The following is a 24,331-nucleotide window of genomic DNA, read 5'->3' as shown; positions in this document are numbered from 1 at the left end:
AGGAAACTTTCTGCCCTTACAGGAAAAAAAAAAAGAAAAAAAAAAAAAAGAGAGAAGGGAAAAAAGGGAGATTGTCTGACTTTCCTGAATGTTTTTAAGGTCCATTTTACAGAAGAGCAAAAAACAACCTACAAGATTTTGGGTGATGTAAACTGCTTCAATGAGGACTGTGATATAACTGATTTTTCAAAACTTTGTCAAAACTTATTGCATGAGATTTGTTGGAGCAGGGGTGTTCTGATGAGAAGTCTTTTACTGAACATTAAAAAAAAGTTGATTTCAAAATTACTTATGAGCATCAGTTGATTTATTAAACTTCTAGTTTGGAAAAGCATTAGAAGAATGTTTTTAAATTACTCAAGTACCACTTGTGTCAAAATATTTTTCTGGTTAAAAAAATTATCTTGGTTTACAACAAAAATACTTGGTCTTTATAAAATGGTTAGAAATAAAGTTTGTTTAAAAATTGCATTCATGGAATATTTAGATTTACCAAATCAAAACTTTTTTCAAATCTCACAAAAATAGTTACATATTCCACTTTTCTCTGAGCAAAAGTTAATCAAGTCTAGGATGTTCTTGTAGAAGCACTGAGTGTGAAATAATGGCTTTTTAGGTGACATCATTTCATTTTGCAGATCTGCCAAACCTATTCTTCTATCCCTGTGAAGTGGTCAGGTGTTAATCAGCATTACCCTATTAACTATGGAGTTCCCTGTTGTAATTGCCTGGGGATGTATTGTTTGCACAGGTGCCCTAGCTGAGGAACTGAATTAATATCCATTTTCCTTGGCTAAAAGGCTTGTTTTTCATGTCTTGTCTGTCTTCTTGCAAACATAAATGCCGAATCTCTTATGGACTTGCATTTACAATTAGCAGTTTCCACACTACAGGGTTTCTCTCCTGCTGATGCTGCTTCATTTGTATGTAGATACATTTTCATGCCTTCATCAAAGAGCCTGAGCCTTTCCTCTGAAATAATTAACTTCATACTGAAATAATTAAATATCTTGCCATTAATATCAGTGGAAGCAGTTAGTGGCCACACATCAATACTCCTGTTTACCTGAAGAGGTTGTGGGCTTTCCCAAAATTAGTGATTAGACAGTAGATCACTCTTCATTAAACACAACATTAAGGTGTGCAGCTTTTCCTAGTTCCTGGAGTTTTCAGTTGTGTGTGCTGTCTCACTTGACTGTACTCAGTCTGTCATAGTCCCCATATGTCCCCTTCACTTTAATTTGGATACACACTTCCAAAGTAGAAATGTTTCCTATCAGATTATCTGGCTATCTAACAGTCCGCCACTGCTTAATGCACTAGTTTATTTAACTGTCCTACAAGCTAAAAGTTTTCAATAACTAATCCTATTTTTCTCATTTGGAGTCTTTTTTTCTAGTTTGTATTTCTATAACTCTTTATGAAACAGCAAATCAAGAGAGTTGTATTTAGCTTTGAAGGTGGAAAGGCTGATTTACTCTACAGGACACATCCAGACTCTGTGACCTGTTCTCTCCCCAGTAAACTTGGGAGGGATTCCTAAGTAAGCTAGGTCTTTTATTAGAAAATTATGCCAATTTTCCCTGACACAGAGCCCAATTAAACCAAATGTGGAGGTTTCTGGGGTTTCAGCGAGATTCGGCTCAAACTGTGAAAGGAGCCCTGTTCCACAAAGCAAATATGGGCTGTCTTTTCCAGGGTATTTGGTCTTGTTTCCAAACAAAATGAAGCTTACTTGAGTCTACTACCAGGCATGGACATACTCTAACCAGGTCTGTGCAGGGTAATTTTTGTTATTTATTTTTAATTCCTAGCAGTCATACAGATTACTCAAAGCAGTGAAGTGAAAATAATCTTATGGCAATAAAATGACCCACTATGCTGTTCAAGAATATGCTTTCCAAAGAAATGGCTGCTTTCTGCTGCAGCAGACAGAGCCTCCATCCAAGAACACCATGCAAATGCAGGAAGCCTTTACATGCAAGGGCATTTGTTGTACAAATGACTCTTCTGCCCACACCTTCTTAATTTTACCTCCAGTTTTGAATAGCTCCCTTCTGTGAAGGTGATGAAAAAGAGCATCTGAGAAGGAGAGAAGCTGGCAGTTTCTTATTTTACAGCATCAGTGCCAGACATAAGGCCAGACTTAGCCCATAACTTCTCTAGAAATCCACCTTATAATGGCAGCTGGGAGACTAGGTATTGTGTGTGGGAAACTAGGTGTGAAAAGATGACCGTGGTCTACCCTAACCAGGCTATATATCCATAGGTGGTGAATCCTATGAAGATAAAGGCAGAGTGATGATCTTGTGTACTTCACTACCTTGTTGGAGAGCATTTCTCCCACTCTGCTGGGGATGCCTGAGTTTCGGGAGAGGAGGAGGTAGGGGTGGAGGGACAGAAGCATGGGAGAGGCCTGGAATATAGCATCCAGCCTCCATCAGTCGCCAGTCTCTCTGCTTGCATGGATACTATTGGATAATTCCTGAATGAAGTGAAACTTTCCTGCTTTAGGGAGGGAAGGGAACAAAATGACAGATCCATATCTTTCCTATCCCTTGGCAAAAGTGAATATGGAAATGGGGGTAGGACACAGCAGACTGGACAGATGTGCAATGGTTGGAGAAGCTGATTTCTGGAGGTAGAAATTAAGATAGTCAATATTTCCTTATCTCTGATTTTTGAAATATTATTGTGTGCATGCCAACTCCTTCATAACTTGATATTTGTAATTGCCTTAAGATATTGCTGTAGGCATTTGTTGAAATTGCTTCCAAGGGGAGAGTTTTCTGAGATGTTACCAGATATGAAGTAAATGAGGCAGAGCTGAATTCCTTGCCTGCTTCTTCACTGCACCATTTTGGTGACACAAGAAGCCACAGGCATGCACAGCTCATAGCTCCTGCACCTCAGCTGCCACTCCCTCAGCACTCGTCTGCTTCTCCCTCCTTCTATCCCATCCTCCAGCAGCTCAATCCCTCCTGCCTCATTTTGCTTCATAAACTCTTACCTCTCAGTTGTCAACAAAGTGGTTCTTACCTCTCACCTGAACCCCATAATCATAAATCAATAATTGCAAGATGACCCCTACATGAATAGAAGTCTGGTGAAGATGCTTATTATTTAGATGACATAGAGAGTGTTTCCTGTTTATCTTGTTCTGGTTTCATGAAGGATTCTGCTACAAATAGGTGCCTTGGCTGAAGCATCAGCTTTCATAGATCAGCCTGATTTTACTGGGGCAGGTCCATGTCCTGAAACCTGCAATTATGTTTTAATACTCTAGAAACTCTTTTCTTGCTAACAAGATTTTTATTTGCATTGTTATGGTGTAGGCATTTGATGCCAGTGCCACAAGCTGCTCTGTTGTGGTGTCACAGCGTAGCAAAGTGACATACTGGCATTTGCAAAGCAATAAAAATTACCACCAAAAATACAAGATATGGGAGGATTTCATTTGTTCTTAGCCAAGACTGGTGAGTCAAAAATAAATCAGCAGTTTAAAACATATCACAAAATTATCTAAACAGAATTTCAACAAAATGTTGTTTATTAGTCATTCTTCCATTACTAAGCTGCATCATAATTATGGTTTATACATAGGAAGCTTGCTAATTGCTTTTATATCGAAATCTCTAATTAAATATTTAGCTTAACTAAATCATAGATTAAAAATGACGTGAGAGGACATGATGTGAATACCTGATTTTCTAGTAATGGGGAAGATGCCTTGGGAGAGAGGTGTGTAATAGCAAACAGCCTCTCTGCAGTGAGCATGCAAGGAACTCATCTATTCATTATAATTCCCCCCTAAAATTCTTCACAGAAGTGGTCTCCTATCATTGATGCAATTTTTATTTAGCTAGTTCTTACTCTTAAATTGCTTGTTTTTCAGCAGTCAAGCTGGACCCCATAGGGTATCCTTTCAGCCTGTGTGTAGGGAATGCCTCTTGTCACACCAGCTACAGCATGTGCCTCAGGGGTTCCCACTTTCTTTGCAGTAACTTGATTTGTCTGCTATCAGTGCAAGCACCTTTCTTTTTAAGCACTAGTTACATCAGGTCTGGGCTATTTCTAGAGCCTCACAAGCAGGGATGAGCCATTTCCTCTCTGGTAATCTAAATGGGGTACTAAATCTAAGATTAGCAGTCTTCCTGCCTTAAATGATCTTAGTCTCTCTATAAATATCTTCTATGGTAAAATAAGAATTTACCTGGGAATACAAATCCAAAAATTGAATTTCAATTATTCTGTTGATCATCTTAAAGGAAACACTGTATAAAGTGTTAGGATTTCTTCATTTGTTCAATGAAACAATTCCTTCTACTTGCACACAATTATTTCAAATAAAAAATGAATATATTGCAAGGTGAATTTACTTGCATAAGGGCTGGCACATTAAAAGGATTTCCCTTTAAAACATCTCCTGTGTGTCAGATGTAAGAGCCAGAGCTTCACAGTTCAGTGGCCAAGCTGCTTGAAACAAATGAATTGGATCACTTCATTGATTCAGAGACAGGCATCAAGACAAAGTGTTTTCAGGCTGCTCTTTTCAGGATTGGCATGGACTCTGTCAGAGATGAAAATGCTGTATTAGCCATCCAGCTATTGAATTAATGTTCATAAAGATCACCTTGCAATGACAGTGCTTGGGAGATTTAAGCCAAAGTGCACAGGTGCAGGAAAACAGAGTGCTGTATTGAAAACAGCTTTGAAATGTACATAAGGTATATTTCCAGGCAGTTCATGGCTTTTGAAAGAAGAATTGTGACACAATTGCCTTGGTGTTTGCCACTGTCACCTTCACTTTGTGCACATCCCTGATGTACTCCAGCAGCCTCTTCTCCCAACAGCAGAATACCAGGGGAAGTGGAACCTTGGTGCTCAACATCACAGCATTGTCATCAGAGTTGGTTTTGCCATTGCATCAAGTGGAAGTAGAATCTTGAGACTCAAGTAAAAACTTGAGACAGAAGGCATGGACACAACAGAAATGGATATCTCAGGGATTGTTTTTTCTTTTTATTTTGCCCTGTGTTGGACAGTCCTTTCAAATGTCAACTTCACTGATCAATAAAGGCATGTCATGACAATTAAAAGTAGACAATGTCTTCTAAAACTGTAGATTTTAATCTTTTGCAGGAAAAGTTAGAAGAAGACAATATAATTTGTGGATGAATGAGTCAGCATCATTTCCTGGCCAAATTCTATTTAGGATTATTAGTTTCCTTTTGTCTTTTTATTCCTCCACATTTTCAGAGACGCTGTAGTTTACATTCAAACAGAGCACTCTGGCATGCTGTTAAAGGTCTGTTTCTGCACAGGTGACTATGTTGAGGTTGTGGGAAGAGCAATTCCTAATTGTTAAGTCATAGCACTCTGCATTCTAGAGCCAGTCTTTAGATTAAAAGTTGCTGTATAAATATAGATTGCTATGGAAATGCATTATCCTTTATTGGCTTTATTATTTTATGTTTATTAGGAATGAGTACTTTGAAATGTTTTGTAATGTCAAATAAATCTTAATTCTGGCTCTGAAAACAAACTAAACCCAGTGATGTCCAGCAAGATCTCAGCTGTGAGCTTTGGTCTAAATTTAAGTATTTTAGATCTTTCAAGCAGTGTTGACATGACTAAAGGGTAGAACTGCTGAAGTACCTCCAAGTTGCAAGCCCTATAGAGTCATATTGAATCGGCAAATAATAGTGTAATTAGTAGTATTAATAGGCCATCAAATTAGGGGTGGTAGCATGACTTTGTGTAAACATATCCTAGAACTTCAATCAAAAGTCTGACAAACAGGAACATGCTAATTGGTAACAAAACCAATTGCATTTAAAAAGGAAAACCTCAACCTCTCTTTACCTGTGAAGCACAAGGAGATTGTTTTCATGGTCTGATGACAGACTGCCCTTGAATTCCTACACCATAAACTAAAAATGGCAAACCTCTGAAGGGCTGAGCCCCTCTTCTGAAATGCACTGAACATACACCAGCTATGTTTGAGTCACTCAGTGAAGTACTTGTGGAATCCTAGCACATTGCTACACATTGCTTCAGGCCTGGTGTCACATGGACTAATAGCAGGGCAGAGAGATAGAGCTAATCTCACCTCCATGCAGTCAAGGCATACTCACTGCTTACAGAAGTAGTACCATGGTGTTGTTAGATCTTTTCTGAGACTTCTGCCCCACTGCACCCCACCAATGGGCAGGATGGTGGGGCTGAGGGGTGTCCCTGAATCAGCGTACCCTTTGGCAGTCCTGAAAGAGCCCTCCACTGTGGATTGTTGCCAGGGAAGATGGTGCCTGCCACCCTGCTGGTCTTCTCCAGGCAGGCTCTCCTTCTCCGGGGTTTCTTGACAGATTGGCAGAACTCAGCATGAACCCTACGTACATTTGTTTTCAGATGTTTACAGGCTGCAGGTTGCTTTGGTAACATGCTTACATCCCAGACTGGGTCTGTTTGATTTCATCTGTGTGGTCATCTTTATTAGACCGCCCGGGTCTCTTTTCCCTTCACACTCATCTGTTACTGATGTGGGACTGTGGTCAGGCAGCTCAGGCAGACTAAGACTCTCACAGCATTGTTATTGACAGGATCTATGCCACAGCTTCATCTGTTTTATTTTCCTCAGCAATGCAGCCAAACTAGCACGTTTCCATTCTCCCACAGTGAGCAGATGTCAGCCACACATCCCCTGCTAGGGATGGGGGGACAGTGCTGCATTTCCAGAGATAACTCAGCTCTGACTATGCCCTGCAGGGCCCAGCCCAGTTCCTCTGTAAACATCACACTCAGATTTTCCATGTGTGGTGGAAACCTGATTTTACTTCAGCCACCTCAGCTGATCAATATGCTGACATTAGTTATTACAGATGCAAGATCATGTGGTGAGCGGAATTGTCTCATCAGACACATCTGGAACAAATTGAAGAGTTACTATTCCCTGCTGTGCTTAGCCACAGTCACCATCTTATTTAGAATACAAGAACAGTAACAAGGTCACTGAGGCACAGACAAGAAAGACTCATCCCTTTCATTTCGAAAAAGGATCATGTCATTGTCATTTAGACTTGATCCTCATTGTGAACGGAAATATTAAAGGATTAGTGAGTCATTTATACCCAGTTATGCCCCCAAACACTGGGATGGCTTTCATTGCAGGTCAGGGTCACTTGCTCCCATGTGTGTGCAGAGAAGAGGATTGCCCAGTGTGACCACCACACTGAGAGGGGACTTGGCTAATGCTTTATTTTCGATGACTTAACAGGCTAAGGGAATCCTGTTTCTGAAGAGCTTCCTAAAATAACACTGCTTACTTGTTGTGACAGTAAATCCTAGATTAATGTCCTGCTCTCCTTTCTATCTTTCCTTCTATTTCTTTCTCTTATGAAAATAAAAATATTCTCCTACACCTCAGGAATGATATGGAACATAACTGTCCAGAAATGTATTTTTCATCTTGGAACACGGCACACGCAAGAGAAGGGCAAAATCCTAAATTTCATGGAAGCTGATATGAGCAGTGCCTGAAAACTATGTAAGATTTTTTTAAAAAGTTCTGAAGCTAGACATGGTGTAATTTTTTAGAGCACCAGAAGCTGATATGGAGTAACATCACAAAATCAATTGTTTTATGCTACACTCTTGAATGCGGTCTAGTGTCAGACATCTGGGGAAGTTTTATGTACTATTTTGATTGCTGGGCATTGAGACATGGCAACCTGCCATTCCAGTCCACCAGTTTCAAAAGCAGGAGCAGTGCAGGCCATGTCACACAGCTTGTGTTCTATGTAAGGCATTTTCTTCGAATGTAGTAGGATTTGGATGGCTACAACTCCCTGCTTAAAAATGACCAAGTAAAAGTGCTGCTTTTGGCAAGAATATGACTTAAATTTTGTATCTGACATTGCATGCCTAAGTAGCTAGCTGTGTACCCAAGCCCTACTCAACAGTCTATGTACACAAAGTTATTCTATCATAAATGCACTCTGGGAAACCGAGCAGCTCATGAGGGAAAGACAACTGCACCTCACACTCACATTTTCCAGTTCATCTGTAAATAAGCTGTGACTCCCTGATTTCCTCCCTTATTAAGCTGCTCAGGACTGCAGTGGAGAGGCCTCACCCCATGATCCTGCTGTGCCTGGCAGGTGCTTTTTGGTGGTTTGTGGGGTCTGTAAGCCCAGTACATGCCCTAGTGGGGTCAGGTCACTGAAGTGAGGCAGCTGTTGGGGAAATGTGTCACTATGGACATTGCCAGGAGGAATCTGAGCATCCAGGAGGATTCCAGCCAGGAGAAGAAAGTAAGGCTGATAATGGAGTTAATGAGATAGAGCACTTTCAGCTGGTATACAGACAAAGTCCTTTTTTATCTTTCAATGATGTTTCTTTAAAGAGAAATTCAGGTTTTCAATTAATATTTTTTGAACACAGGTTTTAAATTCACCTGTATTACCTAGCAGTCTTCTTTCAGCTGTATAATATGTCAATAAAGATTCATTTAGGGTCTTGAAGACCAAAATCCTTTGGAAACCAAAAAAGCCTCTGCTTCAGTTGTGGCTGGAAAAAAAAATCTCTCCTCTTTATTTCTGCCTCTGAGTTTCATGCTTCTCTACTTTCAAGTTGTATTCATTGCAGTATCATTAGTAAATGCTGCTTCTGGATGGTCTACACAGCAGGAAGAAATAAAAAGCAATGAGATGTCCATCATGGTTTGAAGACCTGATCGCTGCAAGGCTTTAAGAAAATTCTCATTTCTGGGATAGGGAGATATGCAAGCATACTCAAGCGCTTGCTGGTCTTACTGTCCATGAGGAATTTTGCACTTCATCCTTCTGCCAGTGGACAGCAAGGTGGCGTGACCACGTTGTGCAGGAGCCTGCTTAAAGCTGTCATTGGCACAAAAGTGCATGGAGACTGGTGCCTAGTTACTCAACAAGATTTTGGTGTCACAAGCCCCAAAGGGATTAGCAGGGGTTCAAAGTCCTCATTTAGGAACTCAGACTCCCCTTGTTCCATATGGAAAAGGTCAAGTAACTCAGGAAAAAAAGAGCAGAAGGGAAGGGATGCAAGGTGGGAATTTGGGACTGTGGAATTTGGGACTGAGGGTATGCCTCAATGTTCCCAACTTCTTTCCCTGTCTGCCCTTCCACCTCATTCTCTCATTGCCGGACCAGAGAGGAGTGGGGGCTGCATCCTGCCAGGAGGAGAGCCTTCACCTCCTGCCTCTTTGAGGGGCAGCTGGGGATTGAAGGTGGCTGCCTCCAGAGTGCTCTGGCTGCGCAGCATCCTGCTTTCAACAGGCAGGGCAGGACCTTCCTCTGAACTGCTTTTTTAAAGGAGCTAACTGAAGATTATGAGCTATGCTCTGATTATGTATCCTTTGATTCAGAGAGGATTAATCTGCACCTGGGTGGAGGTCAGCAGACGGTCAGGTCTGTGCTGTATTCAATGTTCTCTAAGCAAGCAGGCCAGGGTGACTCCCTCAGGTGACAGAGGCAAGAATGGGAGTACGTGGATATCTCTTGAATTCCCAGCAGTATCCCTCTGAACACCTGACCTCACCTGCTCAGAGGTCAGGTGAATCCCAGGCACAAATCAAGGCATGGTTGAAGGGTGTTTTTGGTGTTAAATTGCGGCAGGAGAAATCTCCTGTCCTGTTGTGTGACCCCAGATACAGAACGTCTTGGATGCTGAAGGAACAGCAGTGAGGAAAAGGAAAAGGAATAGGAAAAGGAAAAGGAAAAGGAAAAGGAAAAGGAAAAGGAAAAGGAAAAGGAAAAGGAAAAGGAAAAGGAAAAGGAAAAGGAAAAGGAAAAGGAAAAGGAAAAGGAAAAGGAAAAGGAAAAGGAAAAGGAAAAGATTAATCTGCAGGAAAGGAAAGGAAAGATTAATCTGCATTGGTGTGCATGGCCTTCCAACCTGGCATCAAGTCCAAACTGCTTCATTGGAAGCATCAAGGCTTTTAGAGTTTTTTTCCTTTCAGGAAATGGAATTTCTGATACTTCAGGAACTTTAATGTTATAACACATAAAGTGCCTCTGGATATCTTTGAGATCTAGACATAACCATGCAGCATTATATCTTTAACAGTGGAATCAGGAGAAATTCAGGAACCTCCATCCGCCCATAACCATTTTGTACCATTCTGAAGTTTTAATGCCCTATGGGAGTAATAAAAGGTGACACAAGAATCAGACTTGAATTCTCTGACTTTCGTGTTTTTACCATCACTGAAACACCAGAGGAAGCCAGATAAAGATCTCATATGAACCCTTCATATAAGGATAAAGAGCAATACTTAAAATTGTGGCATGTAAAGTCACACTGCCATTCACATTTGCTTGAACTTGACAGATCTTTTATTATTATTTTACGTATTTTCCATGTTTTCATTTATATTTATTTTTGTGTTATCTCGTGGCATTTTTTTTATTGCTATTATGGCAAGTTTTGTATTCAGCATATTATTCTGTGGCAAGAGGATATGAATGAACTCTGATTCAGCAAGTCAGCACTGCTGCAAGAAAGACTTCAGGGTCAAAGCAATTGGCTGCCATAGACATAAAAGCATTACACTAAAATAGCATTGCAGCATTCACAGAAGGCACAAAAAATCAATTTCTTTTTAGAGACTACAGAAATAATTATGATCTATTTTTACAGTACAAGTAGAATGCAATTTTTTGATGATGTCAGGTCTTTTAGGTACTCAGTGATGTCATTCCCATAGACGATGTAGTTAGAATAAGAACAATCAGCATTACAGTTCTCATCAGTAGTGGCTGGATTTGCAGTTTCACTTCAAATAGATGCAAGTCTAAAGTCTGGATTTTTAGTGAAATGTCACCCAACCACAAGGACCACACTGACCTGAAGAACTGAAAAAAAAATCTCCCAAGGGAAGTCAGTGTCTTGTTCACTTTGTAATTTTGTTTGTTCTGTTCTTCCTTAAAATGAAACAAAGAAAATCCAAAAGCATTTTATCATTTTGATTCAGAAAACACTGAGGCAGAGGAAAAGAGACTGCCCAGCATAAGATTTTTTTTTATTCCCCCTAAGTGGCATATTTTGAAGTATTTTCCAACAAATTTGGCTCAGCCTTGAGATGAAGGCTCTGGATGGTTTCTCACACATCTGACCTCATGTGTTCACCTCTATTGAAGAGGTGATTGCTGCTCAGCCCCTCGCAGCCCACCCCCCTGGTGCAGGGCAGAAGTGCCCTCTGGATCAGAGCCTGCAGAGGATGCTGGGTTTGCCTTTCCTCAGTGACTTCAACTTTGAGGATAGGGATGCAGGGGACATCAAAAGAGGCAACTCCTTTTCTCAAGAGCCTTTTTTTCTGCAGGTCAAGTAGGCCAGGAGGAGCCCCAGGGTTTCCAAGAAGCTGTCCTTTGAGAGATGGCATGTCACTCCTGGCAGCGTGTGAGCAGCACCGTCAGTGCAGGAGCTCTGCATACTTAGCAAACTAAGCCTGGCAAGGTGTTCAGCTCAGGGGCTGGGCAAGATATATCTCCTGCTGTGTTTTCTTGTTTGCAGGTGAAATAAAACACAGCCAGTCAGTGGGGAATATAATGCTCTAATGCACATTATCACTTCCCTTCTGAGTTTACGTCACCAACACCATTCAATCATCTCCTTATTATATACAGCCAGGTGCATGCACTTTCTTTAAATCTATTTAATCATATGACTACCTCCGAAAAGTTTAGGATACAAAAGGCATGTGGCCATGCAGAGAATAGAAAAGAACATTTGCTTCCCAAGGTGGTATTTTAAAAGCGATTGCTGTAAACAAACAAAGTCCAGCTAGAGGTGTAATAAAAAATGCAAATGAAATGGAAACAATTAAAAAACCCCAAAGCTTTTCCATTGTAAAATTGCCTAAATGCATTTAAGTAACTAAAAAAGGTCTTTTTTAGAAAAAAAAAAAAGTAAATTTTTTTCTACTTTTCCATTTTGAAGAGATTCTCAATGACTTAGTAAGATGTGAAATTTCTGAATTATGGAACTCCTTTAAAATAATGCTCAAAAGATGATGATTGCAATTTAGCCTGTTAACAAATGGCTGTTTGACTATTAATGATGCAGTGAATTAATATATGCATTGGTTTGTATTTTTGGTCTATGTGAGCACTTGGTCCTGATTTGCATATCTGCATACACAAGCAAAACCCCCACTAGCATAAAATAGGTTATTAAAGCCTTGTTCAGAAATACATGCAGATGCCCTTCACTTTCTCATTAAGAGATTGTTTCACATCCTAGGTCACCATTCTTACACCATTTCTGAAGTGATCAGCTACCATTAAAGACTTTTTCCAAGGAGGGGAAGTGGCCTCTGCCTCAGCATATCCCCATCCATTGCTTGGGCTGACCTGCATGGCTCCTGTGGTCAAGGCTGTGCTCTCTGAAAGTCACTTCTGACAGGGGCACAATGGCAGGAAAATGGGAGGTGCTCTGGGAGACATTTTCAGGGCTGTTTTCAGGCAGCTAGAACATGCAGCTAGGAGTAATACATGAAAAAGCCTCAGTTTTTGGCCAGTCCCAGCACTTCAGAGAAGGAAGCAACTGCCAGGATGAACACTCTTGTCTGATTATAATAGAGGCACACATGGAAAGAAAAGATTCCCCATAGCAGCCCATTTGAAGAATAGCTCAATCTTCACTTGGGAGTTGTCCAGCTGGTGGCCAGGAGCCTGGAGCTCACAAGCTCTTGGTGGCAAACACAGCTGAGGGACTGTGTCCTGCTGCGTTTCCTCAGCTGTAGTTTCTGAGTGGCTGGAAGGTGCAGTTCCATGGAGATGCAATTTGACCTGTGGGTGACAAAGATCAATAAACATGCCAAGGTGCCTAGCAGGAGATCAAGGATAAAACCTGCCAGAGACCCAGCACAAAGAGCTTGGCAAATCTCTGAAGTTCATTATATTTAGTAGCTCACTACATTGGATTTGCTGTGCATGTTGCAAACAAGGACTTTGAACTATTGAGAGTTTCTTTCCTAAGGATCCTCTAATGCTTTCAAGGGCATGGTGGTTATGGATCAGATTAATATATTTCAGGGTTGCCCACCAGAAAGAGAGAAATAGAAAAAGCCAAACAAAATGTCTTGACTTTCTTCCACAATATTGTATAACTATTCAGAAGTATGAATTTGCTTCTCCCTGTATAAAATGTTCAGCATAAAAAATGCTTAGAAAACTAGACAACGTGTTACAATTTTTCAAAAAGTGTTTATAATTGTCTTTTAAGCATAAGAAATAGCTTTTGGTACTGTGAAGGGTGGTCTGTTGACAGATTTTTAGTTCTGCTACTTAAAAATAGACAAATGGGTTTTTTTACATTTTCTAAATATCTTTTTGTTCTGAGAATATATGCTTTACTTCTCAAATCAGTGAAGGGATGAATACAGTCTTATCTGAGCCTTGGGGATGTTTGAGAAGGGCAGGGGGAAATTTACCTTTCATATAAGGTCATGGCTGTTTATTTTCTATTAATACCCAGCTGTTGATGAAAAGCAAAAGCTCTAATATTCCATTGCACGGATTACTTTTAAGAAGTGCTGCTATAAAAACAACCACACTGGACTAAATATGAAAGTTGTTACTTCTTTCATTATTTTTAACCCTTTCTGTCAGAGTTCTTTTGCTTAACATGAAACAATTGAATGTTCCTAAGGACAGAGATAGCAGGAGAGAGACCATTTTGGGTATGGATGGAGCAGGGAGTGCAGGAATCCTGATGCTGTACTAAGAGATGTCTCATAACTTTGTACCAAATATTTGCAGGTAGAGAGGCTGGATGACAAACTTATCTTTCCAAGGTTCTGATTCATCAGACACCAAAGTGGAGCAAATGTGGAGCAGAGAAATGTTGACTCGTGCAGGCCCTTCACACGAAATTTAGCTTATTCTGTGTCGTTGTGCCTTTAACCAAAACTCTTTATTTGTTGATTTCATAGGAGCTCATCCTGCTTGCAGGACAAAGAATGCTCATGCTCAGAGAAGGGACCAGCACGCTGTACTTTCAGTATTCCTGCCAGATGTGAGCATGGGGCATGAGATGACATGTGCACAAAGGCTTACATTATCTTTGAGAATATCAAATGAACATTATCCACAATCAGTAGGTTCTTTCTGGATAATTTGCCACCTACACATGCACTATTAAAGCTCTTGATGCACCTGAGTGCTCAACTCTAAGTTAGAGCAGCAATAGGAAACCCCACCAAGTTATTATTGCACAATTTTTCTTGCAAATATGGTATTTTACTGCTGCAATCACTTCCATCTAGGATACTCCAGAAGAAGGTTTCATCTCCATTATTGGTGTTTTATAGAATCAACTTTGTCCACATCTTGAGCTTTCCTGTGGCCTGCTGAAGCACAATTAATGGAAGCTATAACAAGGAAAGTTGACTTCCGTCTCCCTACTAAAGAGGAACCTTTGAAAACGGGGTGTATTCGGAAGTTTCATACAAAGTAAAATGTCAGCAAGTCCCTGCTCTGTTAGGGAAGGAAACAGGAAGAGGGGAAAAGTCTATTACAGCAAGAGGAAAATGTAGAAGAACAGGAACATATAACAATAAGAACGGTTGTGGGGAACCTGACCACAATGGAGTAGAGAGGTGGAGAAGAATCATGATAAAATAAAAATACTTATGCTGCTCAGTAAACCCCTTCTGGCAAGGATTGCTTTTACACAGAGAACAGTTTTGGCTTTGTTTTTAAAATCTCAATGCCCCATATGTTAATGGGAGAAAAAGTCTGAGATTTTTTTTTCTTGTGTTGAAAACTATATGAGCCAAACCCTGGCAAAAAAGACAATGCCCTCTACACAGAAGAGGGCTCACTGTGCCATTACTCTGAAGACAGAGGTCAAAATCTGCTTCTCTTGAGGGATTCTTTGGCCAAAGTCTCTCCTGATGACCTTAGGTCTGGAAGTAATGCCATGTTCTTTAGGACAGGGAATATAGAGTGTAATTCAATAAAAATTCTTCTGAGTGTGGTATTTTCCTTCATTTCCTCTTCCACTCTGCTGTAGTGCAGTATCTCTCTTCCTGGCTACAAACTGCAACCAAACCTGTCAGGGGAGAATAAGGTTTATGTACGATGCCTGATTGCTATACAGCTGGCTGGGCTAGAGAATGAACCCTCACATAAAGCTGCTCACTTACTTTTAAGACTTGTCTTTGTTGCTTCAAGCCTGTTGCACCAAAGGGGTTTGTACTTCTCTAATTCTGCAGCACAGGAAGGCTGCAAAACTCACATGTGGTGTACGATGAGACGTAAAATGTTATTACTTTTAAAGAGAAGTCTAGTGTTATAATTATTCACAGCAAGAGGTATGCTCTTGACTGCTGTTAAATCTTTTCTGGAGCAGATCTCCTCTAAAACAGTGAGCTTACCAGTTATGAAAAAGGAATGCTTTCCTTTATAACCTTCATAATGTCCTTGCTTTACTCCTGCTTAGCAGAAAGAACATTTAAGAAAGAACATTTCAGTTTTCTGACTTTTTTTTAGCAGGTCCCAGGAGCTCAAAATTTACAGATTTACTTTCGTCCTTGGAAATATATCTGCATGTTCACACCTTCAGATTGAAGCACAAATATTTTGGCTGTTCTGTTAAAGCCCTAACTTAGCTTTCCTGCTGGGATTTTACAGCCAGAAAAGATATATCTCTGTTTTCTTTTTACTTTCGAAATATTTTGTGTACTTGAGTTGTATTATCTTTTGTTTAGAATTAAGTTTTCTGTTGTTTTGTCTTGAAGTAGTTCAAGGACTGGGTAGGGAGGGTCAGTGTTAGATTTTAAAGAATACATGAAGCAAATGCTTGCAGAAATATGATCTAAGGTGAGACAGTTCAGAGATTTGCAGAAAATGTATGATTGCATTTTGTGAGGGTGCTGAATTGCAATTAATAATGCAGAGTGCTTATGATGAAGTAGATAATAAATCTATGTTCTGGAAGAAGTCATCGGTTTGCAGCTGAGGTTATGGTACTATTTGTAGGCATAAGTTTACACAGCCTCATTCATATGTGTGCTAATTACTTGCTCCCACACAGAGGACTTTACTTAGGTCCCTTGTACATGTGGGATATGTAACCTGTTTGTATGTACCACCTTTGTTCTGGCTTGGTTTTAGTTTTGGCTTGTTTCTTCCACTACTTTTAGCTTCCAAACTTAATGTAAGATGAGCACAAGTGTGTACTGTTGTCACACTGGGAGCTTAAATACCATACCAATGTCTGTACATATCATGCATAAGTATACTGTTCCTTAAAAATTACCAATTTGCCCACCACTTGGCAAAACTAGAGGTCCTACCTGTGTAAGACAAATGCATATGCCATTACCATAGTAACAAGTGAAATTAACACAGTGAAGGCATAAAACTTAGTGACAGACTATTACTATGAAAAACCTTTACCCTGAGAGAGGTAAGTCCTTTCAAGGTCACAAGTTGTATCTCCTTCACCTCCTGATTATTGCATGATTATGACCAAGAATCCAAATACTAAAGAAGAAAGGAGGGAGAGGGTTTGGGAAATAAAAACATTTATGAGGGAATAAATTAGTTACTGACTAAAAATTTTCAGCATTTTGATAAGATGTTTCTTGTGTGCCAAGAGACATTGCTGAGTAGGTGTCAAAAGTCCAAGCAGATTCAATCTAAAGATAACCTCAAAGAACATTCCCTGCCAGCATTTTGTTTATTTTAGCAGTTCAATATGTTTCACAACATGAGATGAATTTTCATTATGTATTGCTGGTAGTGTATCACTCTGCAAGAACCTACAATGACCTCACTTAAATTTTTCACCCACCCAGGAGCAATTTCTCCATTAGCCAGGCTGCATGGGGGCTGAGGGTGGAAAGTTCCTGCTGCTCTGAGGCTGAGGACAGTATGTTACAGTATACAAAAGCAGTCAGACTAAGAAAATGCAATGTTTTAATCTAATTTTCACCTGAGGGCTGTCTGTTAAAGCACAAACACAATCTAAAATCTGCAACAATCTTTTCTAGATCTTCATTAAAACAGGGGTTTTTTTCCTCAAACAGGACAAAATATCTGACACAGCCACAGTAAAATTATTCGAGCATTTCTTATATACTGCCTTTATGACTATCACTCTTTGTTTTTACTAAGAGAAGTACACCAAATTTTCAGAAGAGACTACACTACTCCTGGGTCTTTAGACCACATGACAAAAAACTGCAATTATGGAATCACAGAGTGGGCTGAATTGGAAGAGACCTTAAGGATCATCTAGTTCCAATCTCACTGCGTGGACTGGGACACCTTTTAATAGACCAGATTACTCAGAGCTCCATCCAACCTGGGCTTGAGCACTTCCAGGAATGGGGCATCCACAGCTCCTCTGGGCAAAGCGTTCCAGTGCCTCACCACCCTCACAGTAAAGAATTTCTTCATAATACCTGATCTAAACCTTTTTGAAACTATTGCTTCTTCTCCAATCACTACATGCCTTTGCATAAGGAGAGCAGAGGACAAGTTCTACTTGAAAAAAGGCTAGATGATTTGTTGTTCACACACAAGCACAACAGGATTCAATCTTTTTTTATCCTGTGAAGTTTGAAATACCAGAGAGCAGGGAAGGGAATTTCAAACTTACAAGTAGGATTTCAAGTAGGGTGTAAAATCAAAATGAGGAATAATACTCCAAAGAACTTCTCTGTGTACAGGCTGCAGGCTATCCTTAGCTACTTGGCTAAGTAGCTCACATAGCTACTTAGGAAAAAAAAAATCATTAATGCATAGGATTAAATCTGAAATAGCTCTTGTTCCCCACTTGTATTTTGTCATTTGGTTGCCCAAGCATCTCTTTTGCTAAGTTTAAATAGTGTCCAACAGAACGGAGTCCTCAGCCAAAGGCAGGGTCTCTGGGTCCTACTGGAGTAACATGGAAAATGATACCTTAATATTACTCTTTGGAGACCTGGAATTAAGTCTTCTGTTTAGCTGCTATTGTTTTGTCATCGCAGTTTCAGACACAGTTTGACAACACAGTTTAAGGTTATGAATGCTGCTCTTATGGTTAATGTGGCTCTAGAGATTCAGGTTCAGCTCTTGGCTCAAGCACAGGCTTCAGCTGTTCAATAAATCTGTGTGCCTTAGCTTCCAACCTGGAAAAGTCAGATAATAACATATTTTTTTCCCCTCTACTGTGTGACAGACCCTTCTATCTGAATGTGCCATCAGAGTGCTACAGCCCATTGATCAAGAGAAAGATCATAATTTAGTGTTATGCATTCAATTAAAAAGATAAGTAAAAAAAAAAAAGGCACAGAGAATGTTTTCCAAGGTCATCATTGCCTGTCTTGCTTTCCTTTTTTTTTTCTTGTTGCAGAGCGAATGCCCCCTTTTTCTGCATTTTTTTTTCAGTGAGCAGTCAGAAATAAAAAATTAATTGACTCCAGATCTAGAGAGGAGCTTGTGCTATGCCACTAAGTGTGCATGAGTACTCCCCTTAGCCTTGTTTTCTTATCCTCATCAAAAGAAATTTCTTCCTCATAACAATGCAAATGACTATAAAATTATTAAATCCCCAAGACTGTAAACACATTCTTGCAAAGTAGAGCATGGTGTTTGTAATGTAACTTTGCAGACTTTTTTTATCTGTGTTAGGCAGTAGGTACAACACAGTGCCAGCAAAATATATTCCTGACATTTGTTAAAATAATATACTCATTAAAATAAGTATTCCTTTTTCATTTTCTGCAGGTTCTTGACTACTTTGATTCCACAGCCCAATTATACTTGGTGAGAAAAAAATATGTCCTTTGCCAGTTTTGAGTTTGCTACCTCTCCACCTATTGAATGTTCCCTTACTAATGCATGAGCAGAGATGTTTCTTATCTATCATCTCTAGGTCTTTCATTTTTCTATAGACATGTATTATATCCCTTATTATTATTCACTCTTCTAGGGCCAATTAATAAAATATTTTCAGTTTCTCTGACATATGAAAGATTTTCTGAGTCTTTGCTCACTCCCATCACCCAAGAAGGAACTCTTTCAGTTCTGTCATAACCTCTCAGAGATCACATGGCCTGTACCACATACTGGATTCTGGACGAGTCCTGAGCATTGCTTTACAGACAGACATCATAAAGGAATCTGTGTTTTTTCTCTATCCTATTCTTCATTTCATTTCAGCTGCCTTTAAAATGTCTTTATGGTGTGCAAGTTCTTCTGCAATGATGCATAGGAATTTCTGAAGTTGGTGCAAGAGTGGATTTCTTGCTAGAATATCAGAGAACATTTTGCTCCCTGGTAAATGGGTTTTTTGGAGGACTTTTATCAGGAGCATGCATACCTACACCAGGTACAATGAGATTGCCTCCCAGAAAAGAAATCCTTGATGATGTTTGAAGTGTTTACAGGCAGTTGACATGTTTCTCCTGCTGTACCCCAAACTAATTCTGCAAATACAGATTAGACTGATGAGTTCTTGGCATGACAAGCAAAAGCAAAAAAAGAAAATAAAAGAAAAATCCTGGACTACCTGAAAGTGTGTAATGGACTTGAAATTTTTTAGGTGAAGGTCTCTCCTAAGGTATTCCTCTCTGCAGAAAAAAAACTCCTCAGATAATATTCTGTCTGCAGAATATGCTTTTTCCTGATTACTTATCAGCAACATTTAAAAGTGAACTGTGTGCCACTGAAAGATGCTAATTCAACAGACAAGAGGACTGAAGGTCTTTCAGAAGGGCAGAGAAACAAACATCCACGAGGCGTTCCAGCTCCAGCAAACTGGCAACGTGGCTCAGTCCAAAGGGAACTTTCTCAGCTAGAAATAATTCATCTTCTGCCTAGATTATATATTTACATGGTCCTAATTACTGTGTTATCTAAATTATTGGTAATCTAGAACTGTACCATTATAGAGTAATGGGCCATTTTACAGATACAAAATGCAGTTACATGCAACACACTGGAGCCTCATAGCAACAGCCCTTTCTTCAGCCATGGCTGCTGCCATGGCAGCTTACCAGGGAAGGCACATGGGAATGCATGGTTTTGCTGTGGGAGATCTGCAGCAGTTGTTGAGCACATGCTTGGCAAGTATTTGTCCACGGTCTTCTTTTTCCTGCCCAGCTGCAGAACTTTACCCAGGCCGCCATTCGAATTGCAGCGCACCTGCTATCTGCCTGGCTTGTCTGCTGCTCTTGCCAAGCAGTGCACATTAGTGTGGCCTTTGCTGTTTTTTCAGTATGTGAATGTGCTTTCTTAAACAAGGGAGAAGCCATGATCTCATTTCATAAAAGCCATCAGGTGTTTTAAGCATTAAACTTAAGGATATGTTGGCTCACTCACTGATGGAGAGTTCTTATCCTTCAGTCCATTTAATTCTCAATATATTCTCTGCTTCCCCAGCAGCCTTCTAAATATTTGTTTCTTTTTCAATTCTGTTGGACAATAAGGCCAGAATTACATACCATGCTGAGAGTAAAAACCCTGCCTCAGGAGAAACAGTCTGACAATGCCTGAATTTCATTTCAGTGCCCTGTTCCTTCTTCTGGAGCAGCAAGTGTGACAAAGGTTCAAACATCCATTTAAGACATGTTTGTGCACCACCCCGAGATCCTCTCAGCCCTCCTAATGGAGCACTTGAGGCAATTTGGCTGGAGCCAGACTCTGTGGGGCTGCTGTGAAAGGCAGATTTTCCCCAGCACTGTTCATGGGACAGGGCAGTCAGGAACAGCCAGCAAAGCTGCCAAGCACTGAACAAGATAGGGTACATGCCAAGAAGCAGAAAGGATGACAATGGGCTCATCCAGTCAGATGTAGATATGCTAGTCTGAATGGTGTCCTGGCAGAGAACCTGCAGCTCCAAGGTTTCAGGCAGATGGGAACACCAGGCAACAGGAAGGCATGGAGTTTGCCCAAGGCTGAGGACCTGTCTTTGCAACACAGCTGGGTAACTGCTGTCAGAGGACCACCGAGTGAGGCTCTCTTAGCCATGAGCAGCTGTGACATCCTCCATGTCCCTGAGCAGCTGCCCACCTGCAGGTCACACCAGGGATGGCAGAGAGTGTTGAGCTTTCAGCCTGCAGCTGCTCCAGTTCTTAGTGCACATGGCCATGCTTTTACACCTGCATGGCTGACCATGCACTGCAATTACTTGGGGTACACACAGGCACATTTTGTTACCCACACTTTACTTCATGTCACCTTTCTGTGGAGTCACTGAGGGATAGAGCAAGCAAATAAAGCTCATTATACATGAGTTGTAATGCTCAATCCAACCCAAGCCAGATGCACAGAACAGAGAAACAAAACACACAGGAAATATTTCCTGTTGGACACAGGAGTCAGGCTGCTCAGGTTTATCCTCAGCCATCTCTTTTTAATGGTGATCTGTAAGTCTCCAGCTGCTGTGCTGTGAACATCTCTGAAGAAATACTGCCAGACATCACATTCACGGCTTCATTCACTGCCAGCTCTTATATCACCTGTTGTTGGCAGACTCCATCAATGAGGACGGTTTTCTGGCAATGATGTCAGCCAACCTTCTTCTTTATATGGGTGTGCTGTTCTGCATTTGTTATCAGCTGTTGTGGTTTATGAACTGTTTTCTTGAGAACTTTCAATTGACATTTTTGCCTGTAGCTTCCAATGTTGTGTCACCTTGACTGCAGGTGCAATGCTGGCTTTTGGACATGTTCTGCTTTTGGTTTGAGTTTGTTTTTTTGTTGGTTTGTTTTTTTTTTTTTAAGTGAACTGTCAAACAATTAGAGGAAATGCTAAAGAGCCTCTTTGGGGAAACAGCGGCCAGAATCCCTCTAAAATGTTCAGAAAGATATAGGAGGCGGTTCCTGCAAACCTATCACTGAGCTTCCAAACTCCCCAGTGAGGGCTTGGAGGCTGGGGATGGCTGGTTGGGATTAGGTGGAAGCTGTTATCATGAGCTGGCTAGGTTATGCATTTCCTTCAATTCAATCCCCACTGTGCAGAGAGCCGCAATGTACCTAAGAGAGGCATGTTCTCTGCTTCCCTTTTGAGCCCTGCTCTGGCCAAAAAAGCCTTTATCAGAGAACACATTTGAGAACCGTTGTTCATTAATGATAACTGAAATGGAATGCAACCTCTTTTTCATCTCCATTGCCTCTGCAGTAATTCCTCATGGAATAAAATCTCCTGGGACTTTGCAGCACTACAAGTTGATCCTAAAATGGATTTAAATAAACATTGCCTAAGTTTGATAAAAGTAATCAGTTGGGTTTTTTCCCTTTGATGTCTACAGCCTGCAGTTGCAGAAAGTCTTAATCTCTGAGTTTAAGAGAGTGAATCATCAGTGCAATTTTGTGCTTTTTTTCTTCAGCACTTGCCTGCTTGTCTTTCATTTATTCATTATAATGACCAGAGGATTGCAGCCAGTCATCAGTATAGGAGGGAGCCTGAGTGCTGTTCTTGTGGGAATTCCACATTCCCTGCAAGTCTTGCATAATGCAGACCTTCCCTCAGACTCAGTCAAGGATTCCTTCCTGCCAGACACTCTTTTCCTTTAGCAATGGGACCACATGAGGAAAAAAGTATCCTTTATTCCCTCGTAGTATTCTTCCTCCTCAAATCTGAGATATGTTACAACTCTCATTGTCTAAACATAAAGCAGCACTTCAGTGAAATTGTCAGTGTCTTTTATGGTGTCACAATATTCTGGTTTGACAGGTTTATAAAACAAGTGTGGACTTTGCCAGGCTCCTTAAAGACCTTCCCTCTGCCAGTTAATGGCATTACTTAAGTAGTCTGTGTTATGACACTGAAGGTCACAGGTTCAAATTCTGCTGATCAGTTAAAGCAAATGTCATCGTAAAAGCTGTGGCTTCTTTTCTTACCCATTTTTTATCTGAGAATTGCTGCTGATGAGCAGTGCACACGCCCCTGGCAAGGATGCCTCAGCAGGTGCCATTCTTGTTTCAGTACTGGAAAAACAACCTCTTATGTAATTCTCATACTGCCAAAAATCCACACCACAGATGAACCATCAAAATACCGGCTGAATTTACTACATGGTCAGATGAGCAGCCAGAAAACAAATACTTACCTACCACTGGAAAAAAAAAAAAAAAAAAAAAAAAAAAAATTTAAAAAAAAAATTTAAAAAAAAGGGCCCAGAGTTCATAGGGGCTAGGTACAGCAAAATTGTGCAGTATTTTATCAAAATTGTGTTCTAAGCTCTAAGCACAGATTTAGTGACCAGGAATATAATAAAAAGACTTAGCTATCTTTTTGCCATAACCTCTGGGTAGTACACAAGTAATAAGAGAAAATCTTATGGAATGGAACACCAATCGTCTTGTTGGTAACTGCTTGCTTTTAATTGCTCTGTTTCTGCTTGTGAACAGCTGTGAATTAGACTGTGTGCTTAGTGACAGTGTGAAGCAATAGTATGTTGCATAGTTTTAGGTCAGCTGAAAGCTAAAGCATTCTTTATATCCCTAAGTTTTCCCAGAAAAATTGCAACATTAGCTTGTGAACATTATTAATAGGGAACTCTCTTACCCAGGAAAACATATAGCTGAGTTTATATAGTGTAATTCACTGAAAGATGTAGAATTACAATCCAGTGTCCCAAAGGAAAAGATGGTTTTGGCATTTCCAGGCTGCAGTGAGTGCCAGATTGTAATGGCTGGAAGTCCTCAAGGACAGTAGATGCTCCAGTGGGAGATATTCCCACTTCTCCCTTGTTTTCTCTTTTATCTCTGCTCACTCCCTACCACTCTGTCTTTGCCCTGCCAGATGCCAGAGGGATAATAAACCTCTTCAGTGTTGTAACAATAGCCTCTACCACAGGACAATTCAGTTTTCCCAAGGATTAAGCAGGGCAGCACTCCCATTTATGCTTTTCAAGACAGAGAAAAAAGCCAGGAGACACAGTGGAAGGAAAAACATATAAAGAGAGAAGGATGACCAATAATACACCTGTCATGTGGCATCTCTGCAGCAAAGAAAAAAGCTGCTGTATAAAAGAGGTTATCTTTTCCTTGAGGAAGCTGACACACAAAACCAGAATGGGTGACCACTCCCTTCCAGAAAATAGCCTAACTCAGTCTCACTCTCTGACTCTCCTGCAAAAAGGAGGAGGATTGCTGGCACTGTGAAATAAGTATTTTTCCTATGAATAAGTGAGACAAATGAACCCTCTCTCCCCTCCCTATGCTTTTTGACCTCAGTTGCTAGTTGTGGCTGGGGTCAGCACAGGTGATACCTGTGAGGCACTTCAACAATTCCAATCACTGAACACATTTGTGCCATGACACAGACTTCATCAATACTTGGAAAGTCCAGAAGTTCAA

At 40.4% G+C, this 24,331-nt stretch overlaps 1 long non-coding RNA gene across 1 annotated transcript in view; it reads right to left on the bottom strand.

Annotated features, from left to right (window-relative positions):
• Nucleotides 1-10,205: 10,205 nt before the first annotated feature.
• Nucleotides 10,206-24,331, bottom strand: part of LOC132325124 (uncharacterized) — a 31,543-nt gene continuing 17,417 nt past the window's right edge. Inside the window, exon 2 of the long non-coding RNA XR_009485839.1 lies at nucleotides 10,206-12,821. This is a non-coding gene — a long non-coding RNA (uncharacterized LOC132325124). The remainder of the gene's footprint in view (nucleotides 12,822-24,331) is intronic.

Source organism: Haemorhous mexicanus, chromosome 3, assembly GCF_027477595.1.
Source record: "Haemorhous mexicanus isolate bHaeMex1 chromosome 3, bHaeMex1.pri, whole genome shotgun sequence".
NCBI classification, from domain to species: domain Eukaryota; kingdom Metazoa; phylum Chordata; class Aves; order Passeriformes; family Fringillidae; genus Haemorhous; species Haemorhous mexicanus.
Note: the sequence above shows the minus strand (reverse complement) of the source record. Positions and strands in the feature narration are given on the sequence as shown.